The sequence below is a fragment of the Phoca vitulina genome, unplaced genomic scaffold (assembly GCF_004348235.1).
Source record: "Phoca vitulina isolate PV1807 unplaced genomic scaffold, GSC_HSeal_1.0 scaffold4, whole genome shotgun sequence".
Taxonomy (NCBI): domain Eukaryota; kingdom Metazoa; phylum Chordata; class Mammalia; order Carnivora; family Phocidae; genus Phoca; species Phoca vitulina.
The window spans coordinates 63,905,433-63,916,623 of NW_022589707.1; the positions used below are offsets into that span (position 1 = coordinate 63,905,433).

The following is an 11,191-nucleotide window of genomic DNA, read 5'->3' on the forward strand; positions in this document are numbered from 1 at the left end:
GACTCACTTCCCAGTACTTTTCCTGGTAAATGCAAAGGCAGACTTCCTGCCTGCAAATCTCCCAATCCTCCGGATGTTGGCGATCCCTTTCAACAGTGGCACAATCGCCACCTCCCCGAGATGAGCAGGCTCGGTTATTCTTGGGCCCGGGCAGCGTACCTTCAGCCCCCACTGATTAGTGGGTTGGGAGCCCGCAGGCGCTGAAGAATGGCCCCATGGATAACGGAGACAGAAAAGGCCGGGCTCTATGAAATGGGTCCTCCACGTCACTAAGTGCCATTTTCACCATGCCTCTATCACCTGCTGTTAGCCTCGCAGGCAGGAAAACAGAGCTCGGTAGGAGCACATCTAGGAGCACATCGAGGTCTCTGCCCCATAGGTGGCCGCCTGCGCGCGTCCCGCCTGGGGAACTGAATGGAGGCCCCCCCGCCTCCCCGCAGGTGTCCTAGTGTGACCCGGGGCCAGCTCACAAACGCGCAGGGGCGCGGCCGATCCCAGGCGCTCGGCCACGGTCGCCGCGGCACAGGGTCGCGTCAATGCGGGGCCGCAGGCCACCGCTATCGCCCGAGGTGCTGGATGCTCCCCTGAGCGCATCCCCGCCCTGCCCGCCCCCCGAGTTGCAGTCGCTGCGAAAGGCTCCAGGTGAAGCAAAGCGCACTATTACTTAGGCCACCCGACAAGCCAAACCCAGGTTTTCTTCTCCCATTTCCCCTCAACATCTACAGCTCTTTACGTCCTCCCTCTTGATGCCCCCGGGATACCCACCTCTGGCGTGTGTGCACCCTGTCCCGCGTTGCTTTAGCCTCTGTTGAGTGGCCTTTATTCCACACTCCAGGAAACAATTTGTTGATACTGCAGGACATAAAAATGTGTTGTGGTTAATACCTATGTCTTTCAGATATGTAACAAATTACAGAGGGTTGTTGTTCAATGTAACTAATATTTATAAAAACAGAGTGGGATCTGTTTTTGCCTATTCGACTGGCAGTATTTACTTTTAAATGAGTCTCTCAGTGCTTGTGAGGACGAAGGGAAAAAGACTTTCTCCTATACCTTTTTAGAATGTTATTTATCAGCCTTTAAAATGTTCACATAATGGTCATACAAATGATAACACAGACTTCAGTGGAATATTTTGCAGGCATGAAAGATAAGCTTTTCAAATATTTTATTTCAAATCACGGTATGTTAACTACAATATATATATTCTGTGATGTTAGAAATGTTCGGTATCTGCTCTGTTCAATAAGGTGGTCACTAGACACATTTAGCTATTAAGCATTTGAAGTATGGCTTGTGTGACTGAGAGGCTAAACTGTAATTTTATTTAATCTAAATTGAAATAGCCACATATAGCTACTGTTACCATATTAGACAAGGATACTGCATAGTAAGGCTGCAATTTTGTAAAAAAAAAAAAAAAAAAAAAAAGAATATGTATGGTATTTATCACTGGTTATCTCTAAGAAGTGGTTAAAGGGGACATCATAGTTGCTTCTCCAGCATCTGTTCTTCCTTTGGGTTTGGGTTGCTCTCTCAGATATGTATATATAAATATATACATGCATATATATATATTTCCCCTGTGATATTTGGGGTGGGCAAATGCCACCCCTGGCTGTAGGGGTGAGCCATGTAGTACTATCTAAAATAGTATTACTCTGACTCCTAGCCACAGTCATTGGTTCAAGGTTAGGCACTTGAACTAATTTGGGCCAATAGAATAGGAGATCTCATCTTTGACTCTGTTTCTCCTTTATTAGCAGTCCCAACTGGATGCAGCGTTCATAGTCAGTCTGTAGGTACCCAGACACGGAGACCAGAGCAGCCTTTGTTTAGTAAGTTTTTCATCTTACACTCTTGTTACACAACGATGTGAATGTACCTAATGCTACTAACTATACACTTGAAAATAATTAAAATGATAAATTTTATATATATTTTACCACAATAAAAAAATAAAACAAAAAGTACCCTTTTGCAGAAAAACAACCAAACACCTGGAGACAAAACTACCATAAACTGTGGTAACCCATCAAGATCACAATCCCATGTAGGCCATGCTTACTAAAGAAGGCCCAAGGGCTTAAGCCACCTGAAAACGCCATCCCCACAAAAGCCAAAAGCACAATCTGGGCTGCTACAAAATGTTGAGATCAAAACTCTACAGCCATAAGCCATGAACCCTTACCACCCTAGAGACTTAATTTCTCCAGTTGTATTATTTTCAAAGTGTTCAGCCAAGGCACCAGATGTTGCCATTTGAGGAGCAGTCAAAGAATAACACCCTTTCTTCTCCTCCCAAGTTCCTTATCATTAAATATAACCAAGCAGATGGGGGTCAAAATATCACATGTATTACTGATAAAACAGTTTAGAGAAAGTGGCTTTGGTCTGTAGCTAAGTGGACTTGTGATAGTTCCCCCCTGAATTCAACGTAATTACTTTGTCATCACACAGATGGACAATCTCGGCTCCCCCAACAGGTAGTCAACCCTCTTATTCTATGGAAGACAGCTCACTAGAACACAAATCTGGCAGGCAGAAAGACCTGGGGGGAACCCAGAAGGAGATGAGCTTATCAGGTATTCAAGTCTTCTTTGTAGAGGAGATACTGTGGAAATAAGGCTCAAGGCCAAGGGCATTGCAGGGTTAGAATTTCCTCTATATAGAAACATGAAGCCAGGAGAAAGTAGTTACTTCACCACATGTCTTGAAAAGAAAAAGGGGGCGCCTGGGTGGCTCAGTCATTAAAAGTCTGCCTTCGGCTCAGGTCATGATCGCAGGGTCCTGGGATCGAGCCCCGCATCGGGCTCCCTGCTCAGCGGGAGGCCTGCTTCTCCCTCTCCCACTCCCCCGCTTGTGTTCCTGCTCGTGTTCCTGCTCGTGTTCCTGCTCTCGCTAACTCTCTCTCTGTCAAATAAATAAATAAAATCTTTAAAAAAAAAAAAAAGAAAGAAAAGAAAAGAAAAAGAAAATTTGGACAAACCAGTAACCATCAAATCTAATGAGTAAGAGATCAAAAAGAAAATTTTACAGAACCTTTAGGGAACAGATTATCCCTATAACATATAAAATACTTCAACAAACAGATAACTAGGCTAAGTTACCCAGCTCAATTTATGAGGTTAACCTTGACAACAAAACTGGATAAGGACATTACAGAAAAGGAAATTATCAACAAAATTACTAATAACACAGGTATAAAAATTCTCAGTAACTGTTACATTTAATTCAAAAGTGAATTAAAAGGCAATATATCGTGACCAAGTTTGATTTACCCTCAAAATGCCAGATGTTCAATAAAGAAAACCTATTAATGTAATATACCACATTAGTAGATTAAAAAATAAGACAAAAATAGCTGCTATCATTCCTTCTATTCCACATTGTTCTTACTGAAGGGCTTAACAAATGCAATAAGACAATAAATGAGTCAGAGAATTGGATAAGCAGAAATAAATACTGCCAATATTTATAATATTGTCTTTATAGAAAATCTAGTAGAATGTATAAAGTTATTAGAACTCATATGACAGCCCAGTCATATTGCTGGAGACAAGATCAACATATAAAAATCAATAGTGTTCTGGGGTGCCTGGGTGGCTCAGATGCTTAAGCGTCCGCCTTCAGCTCAGGTCATGATCCCAGGGTCCTGGGGTCGAGGCCCGCATGGAGCTCCCTGCTCAGCAGGGAGTCTGCTTCTCCCCCTCCCTCTGCTTCTCCCCCTGCTCATGCTCTCTCTCTCTCTGTATCTCTGTGTCTCGAATGAATAAATAAAAAAAAAATATTTAAAAAAAATCAATAGTGTTCCTATATATGAATATTTTAAAAACTAAAAAAAGACATAGAAATCAGATATCATTCCCAATAGCAACAGAGATATACCATGTTATTAAATAGGAAGAATCAGTATCATAAATGTGTCACTTCTTTCTCAAATTAGTTCACAAGTTTAATTCAATTTTTATTGAAATACAAGCAAGACATTTTGTGGAACTTGATGCACAGGTCTTAAAATCGATCTGGCTATGTAAAGGGTTGAGAATAACCATCATAATTTTGAAGAAAAAGAATAAGGGGAGAAGACTTTCTCTACCAGATACCAAGATTTATTATAAAGTTATAATCATCAAAACATGTGGTATTGATGCAAACTTAGACAAATAGATAAAAGGAATAGAACTGAAATTCCAGAAATAGCTCTACACATATATATGATTGAGGCAGCATTAGAAATCAGTGAAGAAAGAATTTACTATTGAATATATTGCAGAGACAACTGACTAGACATATGAGAAAAATTAAATTAGATCCCTACCTCATACCATAAACAAAATAATCCATACCATATGGATTAAAGAACTAACTGTGAAAGGCAAAGCATAAATTTTTTAAACATTTGTGCTGGATATATTCCATTTGCCACTTACACCAGTTAGTCTTTGCTGCACAGCAAACACTTTTTTAAGCTCCCAATTCTGTGACTAAGCCATTTGGGGTTGGCTCAGCTAGGCAGTTCTTCTGATAGTGGTGGCTGGGTTCACCCGTGCATTTGTGGTCAGCTGACAGTCAGCTAGGTCACTCTGCTTCTGCGTGTTGGCTGGCTGAAAGCTGGAATAATGAGCCAACTGTCTCTTATCATCCAGTAAGCTAACTAGACTTCACACTGCATAGTTGGTAGGGGTCTCAAAAACTGTGCAGTGTCCGAGTGCTTTTCAAACCTCTGCTTGTGTCATGTTTGCTAATGCCCCATTGGCCAAAGTTTGAGTCACATGGCCAAAGTGAGATTCAAGAGGTGAGGAAATAGACTCTACTTCTTGGGACACATGTAAACACTGGAAAAACTTGTGGTCATTTTTGTAATCTCCACCCTCTGATTCTGCTTTGTGCTCCAAAGGGCTAAACTGTATGGACTGCATTCAGTGTCCCTCATGCTCTCTGAACCTCATACGGGTTCAGCCAAAAGGGAGCTGCATGAGAAGATAAGAATGGAGGAGAGTGAGAGTGGGGATTTATTCCCCTAGCTCTCTCTGCTGCAGCCTTGCTGCTGACTGTATTTATTCATCCAAAGTCCAAGCTCCAGTCAGGTGGCCTTTGTCCACAGTGCACTGTCTGGGTTCTCTGTCCCCTACCAGGCTTAGGAGTAACAGTGGAGCTCACTATCCTCTGTGATTCCCCTACACTCTACCTTTGTAAATAAACTCTCTGGTAAACTTTCCTCAAATTACTCAATGTGAGGGGAGCATGTTCTCCTGTGGGATCCTGACCAATAGAGAAGTAAATATAGAAGAACTTCTTAAGGCACAAATGGCAAAAACCATGAAATTAAAATATGACAAAACATATTGTGGAAATAGAAAATTATACACCCAAATGCTTTGACTCAGCCATAGTTAAAATGAAAGCCATAAGCCATACATTTTGAGAAACTTTGAGTGGAGATGATTTGGACACAGTAATTTTAATAATCTTTAACATTAAATTAAAGCAAAAGCTAAAAATATGTTGATTAAACCCCAGCCTGGCCTGGTGTGGTTAAGGTTCTGTTGAAGTTAGTTCTATGCATGGATAGAAGATAATTTATTAATATGTTTCCTACTATGGACATTTATGTTATTTCCAATCTGTTACTATTACAATATTTTTTCTGTTCACTTAATTCATTCTCTATCCTAATGTCTTCTCATTGTTTTACTTTTCACATTTAAATCTATAGTCCACTTAAAATTGATTTTTGTGGATGGCAAGATAGGGGTCAAATATCTTTTTCTTTCTATATGGATTCCTAGTTGACCCAGAATCAAAAGCCATACTTTCCACAGTGATCTTAGTGCCACCTTTGTCATAAATCAAGGTCCATATATAACATGGGTTCCTCCATTTAATTTCAACCTTTCTGTGATCTTATGCTTTAGAGTCATCTTTCATAAATAGCTCTTGGGGTTTTTTTTTTTATCTGACTTTTAATTGGTTATTTAGTCCATTCACATTTATTTTGATTATATTTGGACTTGTTTATACTTTCTTTTAAATTTTTTTCTAATTTCTTCCTCTCCTTTTTTACTTAAAAAATCTCTCTAAATATTGTTATTGTTCTTCTTCTTTTGTGTATTTCATCTTAAAGTTTTTCTCTTTATAAGTCTGGTATCTATTCCCTCTATTTTTATTGTTAATAACTCTTAAAAATTTATCAAATTTTATCAAGCATGCCCAACACATTCTTAAAGCTGAACAACTTCTCATCTACCTCACATAAAAAAGACTTTAGAACATTTTAGCTCAGGTTTTGTTTTTATTTTATTTTGAAATAATTTTAGATTTACAGAGAAGTTGCAATATTTACATTGGTATAATACTACTAACTAAACTATGGACTTTATTTGAAATTTACATTTTTACAGTAATTTTTTTTTTCTGTACCAGAGGTCTAACCCAGGATCTCATATAAAATTGTTGTCACGTCTCCTTAGTCTCCTACAATCTGTGACAGTTTCTGAGTCTTTCTTTGTCTTTTATGTCCTCAACATTTTTGAAGAGAACTGATCAGTTATTTTGCAGAATGTCCCTCAATTTGGATTTGTCTGATGTCTTTTCCTAATTGGATTGAGGTTATGCATTTTTGGCAAGAAAACCACAAAGTGATTAGCCCTTCTCAGTCCTCTATATCTTGAAGTACATAATGTAGTGATGATGTTGACTTTAATCACTTGGCAAAGGTCTCTGCACTGCAGTTATCATTATCCTCTGTAATATTAAAGGAGATTCTTGACTCATACATTGTTCCTAATATTCCAGTTCTTTTTAAATGCCATACATGAAGCACTGTTATTGTTTTATATAGACCATTATTTCTTTGAATTTACGTATGTGACTACCATTTTACTTGCTCACTATTCCATCTTGAATTTCAGACCATCCTCTGGTATCTTTTTCCTCTTAAAGTATATCTTTTAGAAGTTCCTTTTGAGCAAGTCTCTTGGTGGTAGAAGTTCCCAGTTTTGTTTATCTGTAAATGTTTTTCTCTTCCTTTTATTTTTGAATGATAATTTGGCTGGATCCCAATTCAAGGTTGATAGGGGCTTTCTGTCAATATTTTGAATAAGTTATTCCACTGTCCTCTAGCTTTTACTTAATTTGCTAGGACATCTGTTCTCATCTTGTCATTCCTCTATAGGTGTTCCTTCCCTTCTCTCTGACTGCTCTCATGATTTGTTCATTGTTTCTACTGTTCTGTAGTTTTAGAATGACACTTCTTTTTATTAATCCTGCTTGGATATGTTGTATATCATGGATCTCTTGATTCATATTTTTCATTAGTTCTGGAGGATCCATAGCCAGTATTTCTTTAAATATTGCCTTTGCTCAATTATGTCCACTTTCTCCTTCTGGAACTCTAATTAAATATATGTTACTCCTTCTCTTTATATTTTCCATCTCCTTCTCTATCTTTACCACATTTGGATATATCTTATTTTATTGACTTTTTAATTTTTCCTTCCCCTCCCTTTTTTTCCCTCCTGTGGAACAGTTTTAATATCTGCTCTGGGTTTCAGAAGTGGCTTTTCTCTTGTCTTAGTGAAAGCATCCTGTCTTGTCATCTAAGACTCCTGGCCCTGGTGTGGGTGGGGAATGGGGCAGGGGGAAGGGGGAAAGAAAGAAAAGGGTAGGAAGGGTGGCCAGGGTTCCTCTATTCTTTGACAAACCCCATTTCCAGTAGGGGCACAAAGACCAGAGGAGAGAAGCCCCAGCTCTGATGGTGGCTCTCACGTCCCCAACCATCATGCAGGAACCAGTGCTGAAAGCTGGCTCAAGGTGAACAAAAGGAACCCTGGGAATCCAAACAAAAGCCTGAAGCCAAGGCCTTTTTTTCTAGGAAAAGTCCTCTTTGCTGTTCACAGGGAGCCACCCTGCAGACAGTTTTATTCCTTACAGAAAAGCAATCTGTCCCTCTCGCCCTTGCTGCTGTTTGGCCCGCAGGATGGCAGTCCCACACGTCTGGGCCCCAAGTGCCTGTCAGCCTTTTTCTCCCCCGCCCCCCGAGCCCAATTCTTCTGCCTACTAGGACGCACTTTCGGGCAGGTCATCTCCCATCTGCTGGAAACTTCTGGACTGCACATCCCACATGTATTTGATGGCAACTTTGAATTTAGCCATCTCATACCCGAAAAGCTTCAGCACATGGGCCTGCTCTGGGGTCAGCACATCACCCTCCCTGCACACCTCATTGTTGGACAGCAGGGTCATCACGCCTCTCTTGAGGATCCATGGAGTGGGGGAACTGCTCCAGGGGTCACAGTGAAAGTTGCTTTGTTTCCAGCTCGAGCGAAGTCCATTTCCGTATATTTTGTAAACCACTCATTCACTTCCTCCCTCGTGCGGTTGGTGAAAAGGAGACTGACCCTCACCCCTCAACTTCTTGCTGACCTGATGCCGGTTGTCTTTGTACTCGTCAGATGGGCTTCGACCCAAGGCCACCATCATCACCTTGTTTTTGCCAAAGAACATCTGGCTGTGCTTCCAGGTGTTGTGATGTGATGTCTTTCAGCTTGCTGTTCCTCTGTGTTGGCCACAGAGAAGACGAAAAGGCACTTGTATATGTCCACACATTTCTGAAGCCCTTCTATCAGGTTCTGTTTCAGTTCTAAGCCTTTCTTGGCAGTTTTGATTAAGGAAACTTTCTTGTTGTGGTTGGATTTGCATATATCTTTCAGATATATTTTACAGTGTACTAACTGTCCAGTTGTTCCAATATCATTATTGAAAAGACTACCTTTTTTTCAATGCTCTGAAGTCCCATATTTTTCAAAAACCAAGTATCCATATGTCATAATCAAATGTCTGTTTCTGGGCTTTCTATATATTCTATTGATCTATTTGAATATTCTTGTACCAGAACCATATCACCTTAGTTACTACAGCCTCATAAGAAGTCTTCATATTCAACAAACAAACCCTCTACCTGGTTTTCCTTTTTTAAGCATATCATGACTCTTCTTGGCCCTTTGTCCAAAGACTTTTAAGAATCAGCTTCTTAAATTCCACAAAAATAAGGTTAGAATTGAATTTATAGTAAGATTGAATTTATAGGGGCACCTGGGTGGCTCAGATGGTTGAGCGTCTGCCTTCGGCTCGGGTCATGATCCCAGGGTCCTGGGATCGAGCCCCATGTCCAGCTCCCTGCTCAGCGGGGAGTCTGCTTCTCCCTCTCCCTCTGCTGCTCCCCCTGCTTGTGCTCTCTCGCTCTATCGAATAAATGGGTAAAATCTTAAAAAAAAAAAAAAAAGACCAACTTTATAGATCAATTTGCAAAGAATACCACTCCATTTATTTAGGACTTCTCTAATATCTCTCACTACATTTGTACTTATATGAAGTAGTATTTTTCTGTAGATGTCTTATATACTTTTTGTTAGATTCCTAAGGACTTGACATTTCTTAATTGTAAATGATACCTCTTTAAACTTTCATTTTCTAACTTCTTTTTTTTTTAACATAAGGAAGGAAATTGAATTTTGTATATTGACTTTATATTCAACATTACTTAATGTTCCTATTGATTGTAATAATGTATCTGTAGATGATCTTGGATTTCCTACATACATAATTACATTATCTGTGAATAATGACATTTTTATTTATTTTTTAATAATTTTTATACCTTTTTTCTTGCGTTATGCCACTGACTAAGATCTCCAGTACAATACTGAATAGAAGTGATGATACAGGGCAACATTTTCTTGCTTCCAGTAGCAAAGGAAAGCTTTCACTGTTTCACCACTAGGTATGATATTTATACATTTTTTTAATGGACCCCATTTAGCAGTTTAAAGAAATTCCCATCTATTCCTAGTTTGCTAAAAGTTCTCTCTAAAATCATGAAAAATGTTGCAATTTATCAAGTGCTTCTGCATCTATTGAAATGATCATATGGTTTTTCTCCTTAATCTCAATGTGGCAAATCACATTAACTCTTTAATTAAAGAGTTAAAATCCAACCTTCAATTTCTGGGACAAATGCAACTTAGTCACAAAATATTCTCTTAATATATTGCTGGTTTTTATAATATTTAGAATATTTAGTTTTGTAATGCTTAGAATTTTTGCCTTGAGTAAAGTTGGCCTGTAATTTTTCATATTGTCCTTATTATGTGTTGTCAAGGTTAGTGCTAATGTCATAAAACAAGCTGGAAAATGTTCCCCTTTTTCTATTCTCTTTGAGAGTCTGTGAAATATTGAAACCATACCAGTTTAATAGAAAGGATTTAATATAGTGAGTTGTGCAGACAAGTACTGGAGAACCAAAAAGGCAAAGGGGGAACTTCAGTAACACAGAGATAGTAAATACCACCCCTAAGATGAAGAGACGAAGGAAAGAGGTTGGGTTAGTAAAAACTACAGACTTGGAAGATACACTGACAAAGCTGGGATCCAGAGCTCTGAGGAGGGGATGAAGAACAAAGGAAAACTCTTCAATTTTCTGAATCAGCTGCGCAGACACTTCAGGAGTCACACAAAAGACTTACAGTCAGGCTTTAGTTCTTGAAAAAGTTGTTTTACTTCTAGTTAGTCTTTTTTTTTTTTTTACCTTTTTTTTTCTTAAAGATTTTATTTATTTATTTGACAGAGAGCAAGAGATAGTGAAAGCAGGAACACAAGCAGGGGGAGTGGGAGAGGGGGAAGCGGGGAGCCCGATGCGGGGCTTGATCCCAGGATTCTGGGATCATGACCTGAGCCAAAGGCAGACACTTACCAACTGAGCCACCCAGGCGCCCGCTTCTAGTTAGTCTTACAGAAAGCATCTCTTTCATAAGATATTTTACTTCTGCCTATTAGAAAATTATCAGTGTTGGGCGCCTGGGTGGCTCAGTTGGTTAAGCGACTGCCTTCAGCTCAGGTCATGATCCTGGAGTCCCGGGATCGAGTCCCGCATCGGGCTCCCTGCTCGGCGGGGAGCCTGCTTCTCCCTCTGACCCTCCCCCCTCTCATGTGCTCTCTCTCTCTCATTCTCTCTGTCTCAAATAAATAAATAAAATCTTTAAAAAAAAAAAAAAGAACCTTAAAAAAAAAAAAAGAAGAAAATTATCAGTGTCTTGGGACAAGACACTCCAGTACCATATGTAAACCTACAATATCCACAATGCAAACGGCACCCTCTGCATGTCAGGGAGCCACTGGTTTTCTGTTTTCC

At 39.6% G+C, this 11,191-nt stretch overlaps 1 protein-coding gene and 1 pseudogene across 1 annotated transcript in view; both read right to left on the reverse strand.

Annotated features, from left to right (window-relative positions):
- The window catches only part of ANKIB1 (ankyrin repeat and IBR domain containing 1), a 232,895-nt gene that overhangs the window by 190,681 nt on the left and 31,023 nt on the right, over positions 1-11,191 (reverse strand). Inside the window, exon 2 of the mRNA XM_032402174.1 lies at positions 766-852. The gene's annotated coding sequence lies outside the window, so the exon portion shown is untranslated. The remainder of the gene's footprint in view (positions 1-765; positions 853-11,191) is intronic.
- LOC116630912 lies at positions 8,062-9,736 on the reverse strand (annotated as a pseudogene).